Raw genomic sequence first — 20753 nt, forward strand, 5'->3', positions numbered from 1 at the left:
ATGGGAAATCTCTGTACTTTCCACTCAATCTTGTTATGAATCTAAAACTGTTCTAAAAAAGCAAAATCTTAATAAAATAATAAAGTTTAGTAGGAATTTTAGATATCACTACAATATTTTAATAGGATCTCCAATGAAAAACAATCACGGTTCCTCTATTGCTTTGTATTTTAAGTTATACGGATGCTCTTAACTCCCAAAATTGACTATTTTTATTTCTTTTCTAATTTTTAAATTTTTATTTTAATTCCAGTGTAGTTATCACAGAGTGATATATAAGTTTCAGATGTACACTATAGTGGCTTAACAATTCTGTGTATTAGTGCTTATCAAGACAATTATACTCTTATTAATCACCTTTGCCTATTTCACCTACTCCTCAACTACCTCCCCTCTGGTAACTATCAGTTTGTTCTCTACAGTTAAGAGTCTATTTTGGGGGGTTGCCTGGCTGGTTCACTCAGTAGAGCATATAACCCTCAATCTCAGGGTCCTGAGTTCAGGCCCCATGTTGGGCACTGAGTCCTACTTAAAAGTCTGATTTTTGTTTTGTCTCCTTTTTCCCTTTGTTCATTTGTTTCTTAAATTTGACATATGAGGGCGCCTGGGTGGCTCAGTGGGTTAAGCCGCTGCCTTCGGCTCGGGTCATGATCTCAGGGTCCTGGGATCGAGTCCGGCATCGGGCTCTCTGCTCAGCGAGGGGGTCTGCTGCCTCCTCTCTCTCTGCCTGCCTCTCTTCCTACTTGTAATCTCTGTCTGTCAAATAAATAAATAAAATATTTTTTTAAAAAAATTTGACATATGAGTGAAATCATATGCTACTTGTCTTTCTCTGACTTATTTCACTTAGCATTGTATTCTCTAGCTCCATCCATGTTGTTGCAAATGGCAAGTCTTCCTTTTATGGCTGATAATATTATATATAACCTATATAATATATATATAGGATATATATAACCTATATAATATGTATATATATGATATGTGTGTATAATATATTATATATATATAGTATATATATGAGAGAGAGAGATCATATATATGATATATCTCACCTCTACTTTATCCATTCATCTATCAATGGACACTTGGGCTGCTTCCATAATTTGGCTACTGTAAATAATGCTGCAATCAATATAAGGATGCATATATCCTTTTCAGTTAGTGTTTTCATATTCTTTGAGTAAATACCCATTAATGTGATTACTGCAGCATATGGGAATTCTATTTTTAATCTTTGGAGGAAACTCTATACAGTTCTCCACTTTGGCTATGACAGTTTGCATTCCCATCCACCCTGCAAAAGGACTCCTTCTCCACATCCTTGCTAACACTTGTTTCTTGTGTTTTTTATGTGAGCCATTGTTAGGTATGAGGTGGTTTTGATCTGCATTGTGATCTCATTGTGGTTTTGATCTGCATTTCCTGTTGATGGGTGATGCTGAGGACCTTTCAATTTGTCTGCTGGCCATCTGTTTGCCTTCCTTAGAGAAATGTCTTTTCATGTCTTCCACTCATTTTTAATTGTATTACATGTTATTTGTGTGCTAATTTGTGTAAGTTCTTTATATATTTTTGAAAAACCCTTTATTGGATATTTTGCAAATATCTTCTCCCATTCTGTCAGTTGTCTTTAAGTTTTGTTGACTGGATCCTTTGCAGTGCAGAAGTTTTTATTTTTATATATTTCCAACAGCTTATTCTTGCTTTTGTTTCCCTTGCCTCAGGAGACATATCTAGAAAAATATTGCTATGGCCAATGTCAGAGAAATTACTGCCTGTGCTCTCTCCTAGGATTTTTATGATTTTAGGTCTCCCATTTAGATCCTTAATTCTATTTTTGTGTGTGGTGTAAGAAAGCGGTCCAGTTTCATTCTTTTCCATGTAGCTGTCCAGTTCCCCCAATATTATTTGCTGAAGAGACTGTCTTTTTCTTATTACATATTCTTGCATCCTTTGTCAAGGATTAATTGACCACATAATCATGGGTTTATTTCTGGGCTCTTCATTCTGTTCCATTGTTCTATGTGACTGCATTTTGTGCCAAGACCATACTATTTTGATTACTGTAACTTTGTAGTATATCTTGAAACCTGGGATTGTGACATATCTAGCTTTCCTTTTTCCAGATTGCTGTGGCTATTTGGTTTCTTTTGTGGTTCCAAATTTTAATATTGTTTATTCTAGTTCTGTGAAAAATGCTGTTGGTATCCTGATAGAGATTGCAAATATCTAGATCACTTTGGGTAATATGGACATTTATTGGTATCTTCCAATTCATGAGTATGATGTCTTTCCATTTGTTTATCTCATCTTTAATTTCTTTCATCGATATTTTATAGTTCTCAGGGTACAGGTCATTCACCTCCTTGGTGAAATTTATTCTTTTTTTTTTTTTAATTTATTTTCAGCATAACAGCATTCATTATTTTTTCACCACACCCAGTGCTCCATGCAATCCGTGCCCTCTATAATATCCACCACCTGGTACCCCAACCTCCCACCCCCCCACCACTTCAAACCCCTCAGATTGTTTTTTAGAGTCCATAGTCTCTCATGATTCACCCCCCCTTCCAATTTCCCCCAACTCCCTTCTCCTCTCTAACTCCCCATGTCCTCCATGCTATTTGTTATGCTCCACAAATAAGTGAAACCATATGATAATTGACTCTCTCTGCTTGACTTATTTCACTCAGCATAATCTCTTCAAGTAGAGTCCATACTGCAACAAAAGTTGGGTATTCATCCTTTCTGATGGAGGCATAATACTCCATAGTGTGTATGGACCACATTTTCCTTATCCATTCGTCCGTTGAAGGGCATCTTGGTTCTTTCCTATTCCTAAGTATTTTACTATTATTGGTACAATTACAGATGGGATTGTTTTCCTAATTTCTCTTTCTGCTGCTTCATTATTTGTGTATAGAAATGCAAAGAATTTCTGAATATTGATCTTGTATCCTGCAGCCTTATGGAATTCCTTCAACAGTTCTAGTAGTTTTTTGGTGGAGGCTTTAGGGTTTTCTATATATAGTATCATGTCTTCTACAAATAGTGACAGTTTTACTTCTTCCTTACCAATGTGAATGCCTCTCATTCCTTTCTTCATGTCTGATGCTGCAGCTACAACTTCCAGTACTATGCTGAATAAAAGTGCTGAGAGTGGGGGTGCCTGGCTGGCTCAGGCCATAAAGCATGCAACTCTTTATCTCAGGGCTGTGAGTTCAAGACCCACATTGGTTCTGTTCAAACTTTCTATTTCTTCCTAATTCAGTTTTGAGAAGTTGTAGGTTTCTAGAAAGTTATCCATTTCTTCTAGGTTGTCCAATGTTGGCATATAATTTTTCATAATACTCCCTAATGATCCTTTCTATTTCTGTGATATTGGTTATTTCTCCTATTTCATTCCTGATTATTTTTTATGAGTCTAGCTAAAGGCTTATAAATTTTGTTGATCTTTTCATTGATCTATTCTACTGTTTTGTTTTTTTTTAATCCATTCCATCACCCTGTATCTTTTGATTGGAGCATTAAGTCTATTTACATTCAGAGTAATTATTGATAGTTATGTATTTATTGCCATTTTGTTGTTTGCTTCATGGTTGTTTTTTGTAGTTCTTCTCTGTTCCTCTCTTCCCTTACTCTCTTCTCTCATGATTAGTTGGCTTTCTTTAATGATATACTTGGGTTCCTTTCTCTTCTTTTTTCCATACCTATAATTGGTTTTTAATTTGTGGATACCAGTTTGAATATAACATCTTCTGCATATAGTGGTCTATATTAAGTTGGTGATCACTTAAGTTTGAACCCATTCTTTATTCTTCTCCCTCCCAACCTCTACCATGTTTTAGGTATATGGTGTCATACTGTATATCCTTTTATTTTGTAAATCCTTTACTGACTTTTATAGACATACTTATTTTTACTACTTTTCTTACTCTTACTTATGGTCCTTCCTTTCCACTCAAAGAGTCCCATTTAACATTTCTTGGAGAACTGGTTTAGTGATCCGGAACCCTTTAGTTTTTGTTTGCCTGGGAAACTCTTGATTTCTCCTTTATTTCGAATGATAGCCTTGCTGGATAGAGTATTCTTGGCTGCAGATTTTCTTCTTTCAGCACTTTGAATATATCATGCCGCTTCCATCGGCCCTGCAAAGTTTTTCTTGAAAAATCCACTGATAGTATTATGGGGGTTTCCCTTGTATGTACTGGACAGGAATGTGAATATACCATCAAATGATTCCAGACCGTAGATGAAGAATCAACCCCAGCCTCTGAGTCCTCTCAGCTTCTCTGCTTCACAGGCATTTTTGAAGCAGAGACAAGCCCTTCTCCTAATGCTCTGTCCAAATTCCTGACCTGCAGAATCCACAGAATACTAAAGCAATTTTTTTAAGCTATTAAGTTTTATGGTGGTTTGGCATACAGCTACAGTACCTGGAACAATATCAGACTATCTCATAAAATTAAAATATTTGACAGTACTTGAAATGAAATGTAACCAGGAAATTAAAGTATGATTAGCAAAGACACCATTCTGAACTTGTTTTTGAGGGGATCAAGGGCTCAGATGGTTGAGAAAAAACATCTTTTTACATACCTGTAGTGTGATATAAATAGATACAGGCACAGTACACTAAGAAATATAAGTAGACATTAGAACCAGAGAATTAGATTAATGCTTCAGAGGCCTGAGAGAACAGCATTTAATTCAGTTAAGAAAATTTATCATTGATTTGTGGCTCAAAGTCAAATGCATTTAAACCACATCATTACTTTTCCACTGCTATTAAAATGGCATTTTGATTAGCATGCTAAAGCAATGCCAAGAAATCAGAATTTCAAAGAAGCCTTTTATTTAACAAGTAAGATATTTTCTTAAAGTAAGAATCTTATTTTTTGGGACATGTGGTTAAGCATCTGCCTTGGGCTCCGGTCATAATCTCAGGGTCCTGGGATCAAGCCCCACATGGGGTTCTCTGCTCAGTGGGGCACCTGCTTCTCCCTCTCCCTTTGCCTGCTGCTTTGCCTACTATGCTCTGCCTCTGTCAAATAAAAATCTTTTTAAAAAAAATCTTGTTTTCAGGGCACCTGGGTGACTCAGCAGGTTAGGCCTCTGCCTTCGGCTCAGGTCATGATCTCAGGGTCCTGCGATCCAGCCCCACATCGGGCTCTCTGCTCAGCAGGGAGCCTGCTTCCCCCCCTCTCTCTCTGCCTGCCTCTCTGCCTACTTGTGATTTCTGTCAAATAAATAAAATCTTAAAAAAAAAATCTTGTTTGGGCGCCTGGGTGGCTCAGTGGGTTAAGCCGCTGCCTTCGGCTCAGGTCATGATCTCAGGGTCCTGGGATCGGGTCCCGCATCAGGCTCTCTGCTCAGTGGGGAGCCTGCTTCCTCCTCTCTCTCTGCCTGCCTCTCTGCCTACTTGTGATCTCTCTCTGTCAAATAAATAAATAAAATCTTAAAAAAAAAAAAATAAAAAAAAATCTTGTTTTCTGAGTGATACAGATATAATTAATTCATTATAAATATTTTATTATAAAATAAATCATAAATATAATTTATATTTTATTATAAATATTTATTTTAAGTTATTTATTTATTATAAATATAAATATTTATTATAAATATAAGTATTCTCACTAAGAGACTAAAAATAGAAACATTTTCAGTAAAGATATACAAAAGAGCTTAGTTCAATGGCAAAGCAGTTTGTAATTAAATTTACATTTTAAAAACTTGGGTCACAGCTATAAAAAGAAATGAAGTGCTGACAGATTTAACATGGATAATCTTGAAAACATTATGCTAAGTGAAAGAAGCCAGACATGAAATACCAGAAATGATTCTGTTTATAAGAAATGTCCAGAATAGGCATTATCTATAGAAAGAAAGTTGATTAGTGATTGCTTAGGACTGCAGAGAGTGGAGGGGCAGTGAGCTACAGCTAAAGAGTTCAAGGTTTCTTGTTGAGGTAATGAAAACGACTGACTTGTACACTTTAAATGGGAAATTGTATAGTATATGAATTATATATTAAGAAAGTTGCTCTGAAAAATTCAGGTATGAACAAATTACTCCATAAAATAACAGAGCAGATTCCGATGGAGGGAATCCTTGACAACCCTCTTCATTATGAATCAAGTTTGTATTTTGAACATGACCACTTTAAAACCCTCTGACCTTCTCTACTCTGGACTGGTTGCCTTCTATTCCTGGAGCTTGGCTGTCACTGGGGATCTCCCTTCACTGTGATCCAGGTATTTCCTTCATCCCTCTTTGGACTGGATAATGTTTCCAAAACCCCTTGTCTTTCTTCCTTTTTCTTGATACATTCTTTCATTTTGGTGAGATATCTCCTCTCATAGCTTCCTGAAAGGTAATGTGAAAATATTTATTCTGCTGTAACACTTAAAAATTCGGCTGCATTTAAACCAAATTGGAAATAATTTTCCCTCAGATTTTTGAAGATACTGCCTTCAGTTGTCTTTTGCCTTCCATTATTTTTGATGAAGAGTCTGAAACCACTCTTACATTAATTATCCTATTTCCCTTCACTTCTCGGAACTTCTCCCTCTTCTCTTTGGTCCCTTAGTTAAAGTTTGCAATGAAATGCCTTGATGCAAATATTTTTTAATTTTATTTAGCATGTTGATGGGCTCTTTTAACTTAGAATCTCATGACTTCAGTTCTGGGAAGTTTTCCTGATTTATTTATTTGATTATATATTTCCTTGATTTCTTCTCTTTCTTAGATTCTACTTCCAGCATGTCTACTTACTGCTGATATTAAGCCTCAGCTTCTTATTTGTAAAACAGAGATGATAATAATAAAATGTAGACTAAGTATTTGGCATATACCTAGCACTCAATAAATGCAGCTATTTTTCTACTTTCATTTTTTCTTTTCTTTTCCCTGGCTTTTACAACAACATGTTCTGAGGGTTTTCCTTCTACTTCTCAGGACTCTCCTTTGTTGGATCCTTTCTATGCTCTATCAGATGTTGTCCCCACAAATCTATCTTTGGCCACTTTTTCTTTTATTCTAGGCTGGATCAATATGAACTCCATACCCAGATTCTAGGCATTTCTTCCACTTAACTAGCTGTCTGACCTTAGGCAATTTACTTTAACCAGCTGATGCCTCAATCCCTCTTCTGACAAAAGTAGATTAATAAGCATACCAATTAGGATGCCTGTGTAGCTCAATGGGTTAATTGTCTCCCTTGGCTCAGATCAAGACCCCACGGTCCTGGAATTAGAGCCCCCGCCTGAGAGAGGCAGGGGAGTCTGCTTCTCCCTCACCCTCTGTTCCTCCCCACCCCTCTACTGTGGCGCACACTCTCTCTCCCTCTAAGACTCTCTCTCTCAAATGAATACACTTTTTAAAAAGCGTATCAATCTTACACACTTTCCATGAAAATTAAACGTTTTATGACACTTAGAACACTACCTGGCATAGTAAGCACTCAAATGTTTGCCATTATTATACTACTACCTCTACTACCTCTGTTATTACTACTATTACTACTACTACTATGATTACTACTAAAAAGGCCCATCCATGTCTTCCCAACAGATCTCCTAAGCTGCTTCTTACAGAGACGTAAACTAACTATACATTTCAGAACTGTATTTGGAATCTTGCTTGTTTCTTGTCCCCATCTCTAACAGTATACAAAGAATCATCTTCCTACTCCTCCTCCAGACCTCTGCTGTTGCTGGTGGTCTCAAAATCAGTATGTTACTATTTCTTAAAGAATTTCACTCTTAACTTAAGCAAGAGAGATACCTGAATACTGACTAGCATAATGAGCTGTATTCTGATAACCTCAGCACATTAAGGAATTGCCAAGAAAAATATACTGCCAAAACTGAAGGGAACAAGGGTTCATTTACAAATATTTTAGCACCTGTTATTTCTGAGGTCTGATACTATTTAAAATACCTAACTAACCCTACAAAGAAAAAAAGTATAGTATAGGAAAAAAATCCTGAAGGAAAGGAATAGAAGTAATGCTTTTTAAAGATTATTTACAAAACATGACAACTCTCGAAAACTCTAGGCGATATAATATATGAGTACTACATCCAACTATTGGACACAAAGTTTGAAGAACATACTGAAATGCAGGCTAAATTCACAGATTTTGCTTCATCCAATTAAATCTTAATTTCCTAGGGTATACAACCAATTTCTTCAGTTTTTCTGCATATAAATAAACTTGGTACAGACCTTTGTAGTTTATATAATAGTTTCACACAACTGATCCTTAAAACAGATCTGAGAAGAAAACAGTCCAGCATTATTCATTTAACAAGTATTTCTTTATTCAGAACCTCCTCTAAAAGAGTACTTTACTGGCTGTTGAATACATATGAACACAATAGTCAAAAACAAAACAGACAAGTTCTTTCTCCTCATGGAGCTACTTAAAAGTAAAAGACTAGGGGCACCTGGGTGGCTCAGTGGGTTAAGCCTCTGCCATCGGCTCAGGTCATGATCTCAGGGTCCTGGGATGGGAGTCCCACATCAGGCTCTCTGCTCAGCGGGGAGCCTGCTTCCCCCTCTCTCTCTGCCTGCATCTCTGCCTACTTGTGATCTCTCTGTCTCTGTCAAATAAATAAATAAAATCTTTAAAAAAAAAAAAAAAAGTAAAAGACTGAACAAACAAATGCAGAGAAAGATATATGACATAAGGGCAACAAACAATAACTTAATTCGATAGAATGGCTAAGGACTTTCTCAAGAGGCAATATTCAACTTAAGATCTAGAAGATGAGCAAGCAGCAGCCACCTGTACAAAAAGCTAGGCAAAAAAAAAAAGGGGGCACAGGGATGACATGGATGACATGTACAAAGTCCATGAGGAATTTAAAAGCTTGGTGGGTTAGAGAAGGGCTCTCCAATACAAATATGAGGTTAACCACAAATGCAAACCACATTAGTTATTTTAAATTTTCTAGGAGCTATACTTGAGAAAGTAAAAAGGAAGTGAAGTAGCATCTTTTCTTTAACCCAAACATATCCAAAACATTATTTCAACAAATATCTAATGAAATATTTTACATTCTTTATACTAAGCCTGAAATTCAGTATGTATTTTACACTTACAGCACATCTCAATTTAGACTAGCTACAGCTCAAGTGTTCAATAGTTACATATGGCTAGTGGCCTCCACGTCAAACAACACAAGTTAGAAGAACCAAGAGGAGACCATTATGGCTAACACATAGCTTTTTTTTTTTATTTGAGAGAGAGAAATTACAAGTACACTGAGAGGCAGGCAGAGAGAGAGAGAGAAGGAAGCAGGCTCCCTGCTGAGCAGAGAGCCCGACACGGGACTCGATCCCAGGACCCTGAGATCATGACCTGAACCGAAGGCAGTGGCTTAACCCACTGAGCCACCCAGGCGCCCCAAACACATAGTATTTTAAATGGAAGTGTAGAAAGATGAAAAGTCAATGGGTGCCCAATCATTAAGTGTCTTGTAAGAAAGTAATTTGGAATCTATTTGGAGTAGAATTGGCAGTCACAAGGGTTTTAAACATGCAAAGAAAAATTTTCTGTTTTACAAAAAGAGTACTCTGGGACACCTGAATGGCTCAGTCAGTTAAGCATCTGCCTTTGGCACAGGTTCTAGAGTCCTGGGATCCAGTCCCACATGGTTCTCCTTACTCAGCAGGGAGCTTGCTCTTCCATCTGCCTACCACTCCCCCTGCATGTGTGTGCTTCCACGCTCTCTCTCGCTCGCTCATTCCCTCTGACAAATAAATACAAAGAAAAAAAAAAGAGTACTCTCCTTTTTAAACAACAAATCACAGAGGAAAAAACAGAAGTAGGGAGACCAGCGAGAAGACTATTACAGAAGTATGGGTGAGATATAATTAAGGTTTAGGCTATTGTGGGGGCAGGAGAGACAAAGAAAATAGATGCAGACAAAGAAAACAGATGCATGCAAGATATCATGGAAGTCAACACAAATTAACTTTTTGGTTAAGTGAATGTAAAGAATGAAGGAAAAAAAAAGAAAAATCATGAGTGTAATCCACCCTGATTTGTGTTCAAGTGGGGTTGGGCTGACTTGGGCTCCAGTGGGGCCACTCCTGTGACTGGACAGACTAGCATTCTGATGTGATTTGGCAGGGGGTGCTATAGTTGATGGAATGGAATCAAGAATTTTTCCAAATAGAAACAAGTTCAGAGAGGCTCACACTTACTAATGCTAAAAGTAAGACTAACCCAGATATTCTAAAATTAGATATAATACCCTCTGCTGGTAATATATTATTCTTTCATAGTTCAAAAATGAAAATAATCAATTAGGATGTAGGTAAGTAATGCCTCCTGTACATATACCAGCAAAGTCCTCAATTAAAAGGCCTATAGGTCTCTTAATAATTCTTTTGTATTTTGAAAAATGAAAAGAAAAAATTTAACTTCAGTTAATATGCCTAGGAGTCTAAAATTAACATCTACAGATAACATTCTCGAACCCAAGCTCCAAAGAATAATAGCATATTAAATTCAAATACTGGAGTGCCTGGCTTCATCAGCTGTTTAAGGCACAGACTCTTGATTTTGGCTCAGATCATGATCTTAGGATTGTGATATTGAGCTGTGCATAGGGCTCTGCATGGAGCCTCCTTAAGATTCTCTCTCCTTCTCCCTCTGTTGCTCCAACACCCTCTCTTCCTTTCTTTAGAAAAAAAAAAAAAGTAGTCAAATATTATGACTTCGAAATCAGTGCCAAATTCCTACAGCCAAAGTAGAAGTAGTAATTCAGAAGCTAACCATGACTATTCTTCAGAACAAACAAGGTGACCTTACATGCTATCTGACAATGACTCAAAAATCTGGCTACCTTAGCTTCAGGGATTTAATATTCCCTCTCGGTTCTTCACTTCCAATTCAACTCTATCAATTTCACTCAACAAATACTTAATAAGGGTAAGTACAGAGCCAGGCATTGAGTGGGATGATGAGTAAGACACATGGTTCCTGTCTTGTTCTATCCTCAAGTTGCTCACCACTAATGGAGTATGAGGAGAAAAACATGGAAACAATTTCAATATGACAAATGCCACAGAAAAGTATATACAGTTGACCCTTGAACAACACAGGGGCTAGGAATGCTAACTCTCACACTACCTATGCACTCTAAAATCCATTTACAGTGAACCCTTGAACAACTTGGGTTTGAACTGTATATGTGTATTTTACACAGACTTTTTATAATACAGTACTATAAATGTATTTTCTTTTCCTTATGATGTTCTTAAAACCATCTTTTCTCCATATTACTTTATGTAGTATATAATATACATAACAGAAAATGTTAATCAACTGTTTATGTTATCAGTAAGGTTTCCGGTCAACAGAAGGCTATCAGTAGTTAAGTTTTGGGGGAGTCAAAAGTAATACATGGATTTTCAACAGTGCAGGGGTTCAGCACTCCCTAGGCCCCATGTTGTTCAAGGGTCAACTGTACTATAAGTCTTTCTAGCCACACAATATCTGAATCCCCATTAGTGTTCTGGGATTTCCCATGTAAGTCTAAAAAGTACCATATACTCATTCTCCTGGTCTCCTTTGAAAATAATTCACAAGGATGGGACCAAGTGTCCCACATCTACCTATATATTTCTCTCTTTCTTTCATCTGTAATCTAATCTAGTAGCTTAATATATCAAGTATTTATCTTCTCACAGTTTCTGCAAGTCAGGAATTAAGCTATAGTTTAACTGAGTGATGCTACTCAGGACCTATCATAAAGTTGCAGACAAGATCTTGGCCAGTGCTATCATCTCTGAAGGTTTGAATAGGGCTAGAAGATCTGTTTCAAGATGTCTCCTGCACATGGTTATTGGCAGAAGGCTTCAGTTCCCCACATGAGAAACCGCTCTAGAAAGTTGGTAAGTATCCTCACAATGTGGCAGCTGGCTTCCACCAGAACAAATGAGCAAAACAGATGTAATAACTTATATGACCTTGCATTTTAAGTCATACTCATTTTTGCAATAACCTAATGATTCCATAAATCAGTTCTATTTAGTGCAGAAGGAAACTACACAGAATGTAAATCAGGGGGCGCCTGGGTGGCTCAGTGGGTTAGGCCGCTGCCTTCGGCTCGGGTCATGATCTCAGGGTCCTGGGATCGAGTCCCGCATCGGGCTCTCTGCTCAGCAGGGGCCTGCTTCCTTCCCTTCCCCTCTCTCTGCCTGCCTCTCTGCCTACTGTGATCTCTCTCTGTCAAATAAATAAATAAAATCTTTAAAAAATAAAATTAAAAATAAAATTTAAAAAAGAATGTAAATCAGGAGCTGGGGTTATCAGGAACCATGCTAAGTATCTTATGCAATATATTATGGCTACATAGTGTATTGTTTATAAATACATACATATTCATGAGTGTAAAAACGTTATGTTTGGAAAGAGAGGAGGCACCATGGTTACAAGTGCATTTGTAATTGCATTTGTTTTCTTTGTTAAGGTGGGTGATGGGAATATGGCATTTATTACATTTTTCTTTATACCTTCTGAGTTTGAATACTTCATTACAAAAAAAAATCAAAAATCAATGCTCTGCATAAAGTAGAAGAGTGTTTTCAAACGTATTACTTTGAGCACATATATTAGTAGAGCTGTTTTGAAGGACTATTTGGAAGTATATATAACAAAATTTACATGTACATAAGCTAACTCAGGAATCTGTCCAAAAGAATTATTTACCCAAATAAACAAGGATATATGTACTAAAACTAATCACAGAACTATTTCTAATAGTTCCGATGATAACCCCAATGTCCATCAAAGAATGAGCAAATAAATTAGGACACCACCATACAACAGAATGCAGCCATTAAAAAAAAAAAAAATGAAATTCCCAATACGATGGAAGACCAATCAGTTATTGGTGAAGAACAGGATATGCTGTATAATTCCATTTTTTGATAGGCTATATACCAAACTATTTACAACCACCTCAAGAGAATAAAAATTAAGCAAAGGAAATAAAAGCAGAGAGAGAAAACTTTCCTCTTGTGTTTTAAAGACCTCCATTCTCGGGGCACCTGGATGGCTTAGTGGGTTAAGCCTCTGCCTTCAGCTCAGGTCATGGTCCCAGAGTCCTGGGATCAAGCCCTGCCATCAGGCTCTCTGCTCAGCGGGGAGCCTGCTTCTCCTTCTCTCTGCCTGCCTCTCTGCCTACTTGTGATCTGTCAAATAAATAAATAAAATCTTAAAAAAAATAAATAAAGACCTCCATTCTCAAAATTTTTTACTATCCTCTACAGGCATACCTCAGAGATATTCTGGGTTCAGTTCCAGACCAGGGCAATAAAGTGAATACAGCAATAAAGAGTCAAATGAATTTTTTGGTTTCCCAGAGCATATAAAAGTTGTTTACACTGTAACTGTAGTCTATTAAGTGTGTAAAAGCATGTCTGAGAAAACAATGCACATACCTAATTAAAAAATATTTTGTTGCTAAAAAATGCTCACCCTCTGAAATTTCAGCAAGTTGTAATCACTAATCACAGATCACCATGACAAATAATAATGAAAAGGTTTGAAATATTGTGACAATCACCAAAACGTGACAGATACACAAAGTAATAAGCAAATGCTGTTAGACAAAATGGTGCCAACAGACCTGCTTAGCCACAGTTACCACAAACCTTCCATTCTTAAAAAAAAACAGTACCTGCAAACACAATGAAGCAAAGCACAATAAAATGAGGTATGCCTATACTTTGGTAATTTCTGTGGTTGTTTTGGTTTTGTGTTAAATAGACTTTATTTTTTAGAATAGTTTTAGGTTCACACCAAAACTGAGCAGAAGGTACAGAAATTTCCCAAATCCCCTTACCCTCACACATACATAGCCTTCAATACCAATATACCCCAACAGATAGAGTATTTGCTACCACTGATGAAACTAATGAATGACATACCATTATCACCCGAAGTCCATCATTTATATTAGGGTACACTCTTGTGCTGTACATTCTATAGTTTTGGACAAATGTGTAATGACAAGTATTCCTCATCATAGTACCACAGAGAGTAGCTGTACTGCCCTAAAAATCCTTCTGTGTTCTGTTTCGCCCCACTCCCCCCAAATCCTGGCAACCACTTATCTTCTGTCTCCATAGTTTCACCTTTTTAAGAATATCATAAATGCCCCTGGGGATAAAAATATATGTTTATAAAAAATAAAAAATTATATTAAAAAAAGTCAATAAAAATAAAGGGGGAAAATAAATAAATAAATAAATAAATAATAATATCATAAATGGAATCACCTTGTGTGTAACCTTTTCAGACTAACCTTTTCAGACTAGCTTCGATCACTTAGAATTAAGCATATAAGGGGATCCTGGGTGGCTCAGTTAAGCGTATGACTCCTGATCTCAGGGCTGTGAGTTCAAGCCCTACACTGGGCTCCGCACTCGGTGTGGAGCCTACTTTTAAAAAAAAAAAAAAAAAGTAGAGGAAGGAATGGAGAATTTAAGTATCCTCCATGTCTTTTCACGGCTTGATGGCTCATTCTGCTTTAGCACTGAATATTATTCCATGGTCTTGATGTAACAGTTTATCTATCCATTCAATTGCTGAAAGGTATCTTGAGTTCAAGTTTCAGCAAGTAGGAATAAAGCAGGTTTTAGTGTGGATATAGTCTTTCAAATCCTTTAGGTAAACACCAAGAAGCAGGACTTCTGAACTACAGTCATATAAACTTCAGAATTTAGTTTTATAAGAAATTGCCAAACTATATTCCAAACTGGGTGTAGCATTTTGCATTCCCACCAATGAGGAATGAGAGTTGCTGTGGCCCTACAGCCTTACCAGCATTTGATGTTTTCAGTGTTCTAGATTTTAGCCATTCATTCCACTAGGAGTATAGTGGTATCTCATCATTGAGATGAGATTGGTATCTCACCATTGTTTAATCTGCATTTCCTTCATGACACATTTTCATGTGCTTATTTGCCATCTGTAGATCTTCTTTGGTGAGGTATCTGTTAAGATCTTTGGTCTATTTTTAAATCATGTTGTGTTCTCAATGTTGAGTTTTAAAAGTTCTCTGAATATTCTGGATAACAGTATGCTATCAGATACGTCTTCTGAAAATATTTTCTCTCAGCCTACAGCTTGAGAGAAACTTTTAATTTTAGTGTAGTCTAAGTATCAATTCTTTTACAAATGTCTTTGATGTTGCATCTAGTAAGTCATTACTAACCTAATGTCACCTAGATTTTCCACTGTTATCTCCTAGGAGTTTTATAGTTTTGCATTTTACATTTTTTTTTTAAAGATTTATTTATTTATTTGACAGAGAGAAATCACAAGTAGACAGAGAGGCAGCCAGAGAGAGAGAGAGGGAAGCAGGCTCCCTGCTGAGCAGAGAGCCCGATGCGGGACTCGATCCCAGGACCCTGAGATCATGACCTGAGCCGAAGGCAGCGGCTTAATCCACTGAGCCACCCAGGCACCCTGCATTTTACATTTTTGTGTTGGATCCATTTTGAATTAATTTTTGTGAAGGATGTAAAGTCTAAACTTAGATTCATTTTTATGCATGTGGAAGCCTAATTGCTCCAGTACCATTTGTTGAAAAGACAGTCTTAGCCACTGTATTGCCTTTGCTCCTTTGTTGAAAATCAGCTGACTATATTTATATGTGTCTATTTCTGGGCTTTCTACTCTGTTCCATTGATCCATTTGCCTATTCTTTCACCAAATCCTATTGTCTTGATTACTGTAGCTTAAGAATGTATCTTGAAGTCAAGTAGTATCAGCCTTCCACCTTTCTTCTTCTCCTTCAAAACTGTGTTGATTATTCTGGGTCTTCTGCCTCTCCATGTTTTTGAATCAGTCTGTCAATAGCCGCAAAATAATTAGCTGGGATTTTGACTGGGACTGTATTGAATCTACATAGTTGGGAAGAACTGACTTTTTTTTATATATTGAGTATTCCTATCTATAAATATGGAATATCTCTCCATTTATTTAGTAGTTCTTTGATTTCATTCACCAGCGTTCTATAGTTTTCCTCATGTAGACCTTGTACCTATTTCATTAGATTTACATCATGCCTTGAACAAATTTCATTAGATTTATATATAGGTATTTCATTTTTTGCGATATTATTATAAGTGGTATTGTGGTTTCAACTTCAAATTCCACTTGTTCATTCCTATATACGTAGGAAATCAGTTGACTTTGTGTGTTAACATTTTTTCCTGTAACTCTACGATACAAATGGTCCCTGACTTACAATGGCTTGACTTATAATTTTTCAACTTTCTGATGGTGTGAAAGCGATACACATTCAGTTGAAACTGTATCTTGAATTTCAAATTCTGATCTTTTCCCAAGCTACCAACATGTGGTACAAATGCTCTTGTGAGCAGTGGCAGTGAGCAAGAGCTGCCTGTCATATGCACAGTCATAAGAGTAAGTAACAACAACTGATACACTTAAAACCATTCGACACCCATACAACTGTTTTTCACTTTCACTACAGTATTCAATAAATTACACAAAATATTCAAAACTTTATTATAAAATAGGCTTTGTGCCATTATGCATATGCTACACCTTTTGTAGTTGTCCCAGAGTTATTGAATATTGTTTTTTCCACCTTTTTTTTTCTCTTTCCAGTTTTAGCAGTTTCTATTGATATTCTCACACTCAGAGATTCTTTCCTCAGCCATTAGTAGTCTAGTCTACTTATAACTCCACCAAATGGTTATAATCTTTTTCTGTTACAATATTACAATATATGGGGCACCTGGGTGGATCAGTGGGTTAAAGCCTCTGCCTTCGGCTCAGGTCATGATCCCGGGGTCTTGGGATCAGGCCCTGCATCAGGCTCTCTGCTCCATGGGGAGCCTGCTTCCTCCTCTCTCTCTTTGCCTACCTCTCTGCCTACTTGCAATCTATGTCTGTCAAATAAAAAAATAAAATCTTTTAAAAAATATATTACAATGTCTTTGATCTCTAGCATTTCTTTTTGGTTCTTAGAATTTTTCTAACATTCCTTATCTTTTCTTATATGCTGTCTACTTTATCCATGTAGAGCCGTTAGCATTTTCATCAGTTATTCTAAATTATTTCTTGGTCTGATAATTCCAGTATCCCTGCCATACCTAAGTCTAGATTTGATGCTTGCTCTAGCTCTTCAAACTGCCTTTTTGTCTTTTAGTATATCTTGTAATTTTTCTTGATAATTGGATACGATGAACTAAGTAAAAAGAACTGTTGTAAACTGGCTTCATTATGTGATGGTAAGATGTGGGGGAAAGAGAAAATACATCAAAATTAAAACCTGATCTGACCAAAGAGAAGGACAAATCTATAGATAGCCAAGCTCTTCCATCTACATCTTATATTATCTACTATACTTCCAGTCTGAAATTGATAAATTCAAGCATCTCAAGTTTCACCTTAAGTTTCATTGAAGTCCATAAATTAACAGGGAAACCGGCAGGTAGGTAAATGACAGGGATATTGTATTTCTGGGATCATTACTTAAACTACAACTCTGCTTATACAGCATTACAAATCACAGAGCTCACCAACTTCTAGTACCATGCTTTTTTAGTAGGTTTTCATATAAGTGTTTATAATGCCAAATGGATCCAGGGAAGTCTTTTCTTATTTGCTTCCAAAATAAACAGCAATGTGTCCAACTTAGAAGTACATTCTAAAATGTTTGCTCAAATTTCAAAATAGTCTATGTCAATGTAAACATAAAAAATCATTAACTTTTACCTGTATACATTGTTACTTCTCTTCATTCTTCAAAGTTCTGGAAATTCTGAGCCCATGAAAAACTTGATAGTCAACTGAATAAATGTGTGAAAAGAAAAAAAATTATTTATACCCAACCTTGTTCCAGTAGGATTTGAGGCTGGTACAAATGTAATACACATCATCAATTTTTTAAGCAGGTTATAAGAAAGTATTGTTCCAGGGGCACCTGGTGGCTCAGTCAGTTAAACATCTGAGTCTTGATTTTGGCTCAGGTCATGATCTGGGGGTCCTCAGATCAAGCCCCATGTAGGGCTCCATCCATGCTCAGTACAGAGTTTGCTTGGAGTTCTCTCTCCCCTTCCCTCCACCCTTTCCCCCGCTTGCGTTCTCTCTCTCTCTCTAAAATAAATAAAATTAAATCTTTATTTTTTTAAGTTTTTTTTTTCATTTATTTGTCAGAGAGAGAGAGCACAAGTAGGGAGAGCAGCAGACAGAGGGAGAAGTGGGTTCCCTGCTGAGCAAGGACCCCCCCCCCCCCACACACACACAGTGCTGGACTCAATCCCAAGACCCTAGGATCATGACCTGAGCTGAAGGCAGAAGCTTAACCAAGTGAGGCACCGAGGCATCCCTAAAATAAAATCTTTAAAAAATAAAAATCAGATGTCATAAAAAGAAAGTACTGTTCCAATTCTTTAAACATAGGAATAAATATTATAAATAGCAATGTCTTGCACATTTTGAGTATTATCAATAAATATAGGGCACAGATTTTAAAACATAGCCTGTAATCTCCACAAAGAATATCAAACTATGTCCTTCATTTATGTAAGTTAGCAGCTGTTAAAGAGAGATGGAAGAAGGGAAGATATAGAGCACTAGTTTCAACAGGAATCAAAAAATAAGGCAGATATTACAGCAAAAGGGAAAAAAAACAGGAAATAAGAGCAACACTGCTAACAAGTCTCCTTCCTTTAAATGTCTACATGACAAATTTCCAAGTTAATTTATTTTCTGTGGGCATACGGTACATTTCCATCTCTCTCTAATCCCTCCTACCTCTAGAGCTAAATTTCAAAAAAGTGAAATTTGTATACAATGATATACTACTTACTACTGCTGCCAACACCATCATCTACTATATACTTTACTATGTACCAAGCACTGTGAGAAGATTTACATCCATTAGCTTATTCAATCCTCACAATCACCCTACTACAGATTTTACTGATGCTTGTGGAAGTTTAACAACTTGTCCAAGATCCATTAGCTAATAAATGATGGAGCCAGGATACTAACCATTTGGTCCCCAAACAAAAATATCTTGATGAGTATAAATCACTGATAGGAAAGTGAGCTAAAACTAACTATAGAATATAAAAGGTAATAAACTAGTACATCTGAACATGTCATGAGCCTAAGGATTTTGACAGAACAGAGCCTACCCAAAGCCAATATGATTACCAATTTAAGAAGTTAACTAAAATACTGAGATGGAAATAATATTTGAAAATGAAATTGTTCATATAAAACATGAAAACTCCTACCTTCTTTGTAAATACCCTGTTATAGTCTGTATGTAATCTTTTTTTTTTCTAAGATTTTATTTATTTATTTGACAGACAGATCACAAGTAGGCAGAGAGAGAGAGGAAGGGAAGCAGGCTCCCTGCTGAGCAGAGAGCCCTCAGGGCTCTAACCCAGGACCCTGGGATCATGACCTGAGCTGAAGGCAGAGGCTTTAACCCACTGAGCCACCCAGGTGCCCCTCTTTTTTTAATCCATGTAATACTAGCATAAAAAGTATCAAAAATATCAATAAAACCTCTTCTTTAATTTTTTATATTAACTGGACAGATATGCATGACAGATCTGGAGAAACATTTGACATTTACCTGACTTTAATACTTCAGACAAAAGAAAACCTTCCCATTTTGTAAACTATGGCAATAGTGTCTGAAGAAAAAAGAAGAAAATGAACAGAAAATAGAAGAAGTGGAATTTTACCAAGACTACCAAGTCCAACTAACCTGTTTACCAGACTTAAGTTTTTTTCAAAAAATCTTCTAAATATAAAATGTCAGTTTACTGCTAATGTTTCATATTTAATGTGCCAACTATATGAGTTCATGGTTTAGTAGTTGCAAATCTGTATTTATAGTCACTGTTAAAGGACTTTACTAAAGGGTACCACACGCACTGCTCTCTAGTTAAATTTCCTTAATTCTACTGTACAGAGACAACTCAAAAATACCTTAAGCTACATTTAAAGTTACCACACACGCACACACACATTCTTCCAACCTATTCGAAACATCTGAGTATTGCTGATATAGATGATGTGACCGGAACATTTCAAGTGAATGAAGTAGTTCCATTGTTACAAACACAAAACCACTCAATTTTAGCATTTTAAATGTTTAAAGTATCTGAAACTGCACTAGATAACAGCATGCAATTACCCTGAGGAATTAGCTTCATTTAGCATTTAAAAACTAAGAGCTATACAAGTTTACTTACATTCAAAAATTTAGGGGCACCTGGGTGGCTAAGTGGGTTAAGGCTCTGCCTTCAGCTCAGGTCACGATCACAGGGTCCTGGGATAGAGCCCTGAGGGCTCTCTGCTCAGCAGGGAGCCTGCTTCCCTTCCTCTCTCTCTGCCTGCCTCTCTGCCTACTTGTGATCTCTCTCTGTCAAATAAATAAATTAAAATCTTTAAAACAAAATTTAATGAAGTATTTTTACTGGCCATTTCAACTACTGCCCCATATTAAAACATCTTTTGTTTATAAATTCATATATTACTAAGTTACACTTATTTCTTAAGAAATAGTGCCCCTTTAAACCATCTTGATCAAATAACAAAAATTACCATGAATTATAGATCTGAATTAAGTTTTGTTCATGCCAAAAAAATGAAGTCTTATTTAATGCTATATACTTCAGCAAATAATCCATAAAAGATATTACACAAACTTAGAATCTCTCCT

At 36.5% G+C, this 20753-nt stretch overlaps 1 protein-coding gene across 8 annotated transcripts in view; it reads right to left on the minus strand.

Annotated features, from left to right (window-relative positions):
• The window catches only part of EVI5 (ecotropic viral integration site 5), a 205135-nt gene that overhangs the window by 169619 nt on the left and 14763 nt on the right, over window positions 1-20753 (minus strand). Inside the window, exons 2-3 of one of the 8 annotated variants that reach the window (XM_059138555.1) lie at window positions 17783-17856; window positions 6184-6372 (exon numbers count right to left, since the gene is read on the minus strand). The exons of 5 other annotated variants lie outside the window; for them this stretch is intronic. The gene's annotated coding sequence lies outside the window, so the exon portion shown is untranslated. The remainder of the gene's footprint in view (window positions 1-6183; window positions 6373-17782; window positions 17857-20753) is intronic. 2 more of the 8 variants (XM_059138554.1, XM_059138556.1) reach the window with 2 other exon arrangements.

Source organism: Mustela lutreola, chromosome 10 (genome assembly GCF_030435805.1).
Source record: "Mustela lutreola isolate mMusLut2 chromosome 10, mMusLut2.pri, whole genome shotgun sequence".
In the NCBI taxonomy this organism is placed as follows: domain Eukaryota; kingdom Metazoa; phylum Chordata; class Mammalia; order Carnivora; family Mustelidae; genus Mustela; species Mustela lutreola.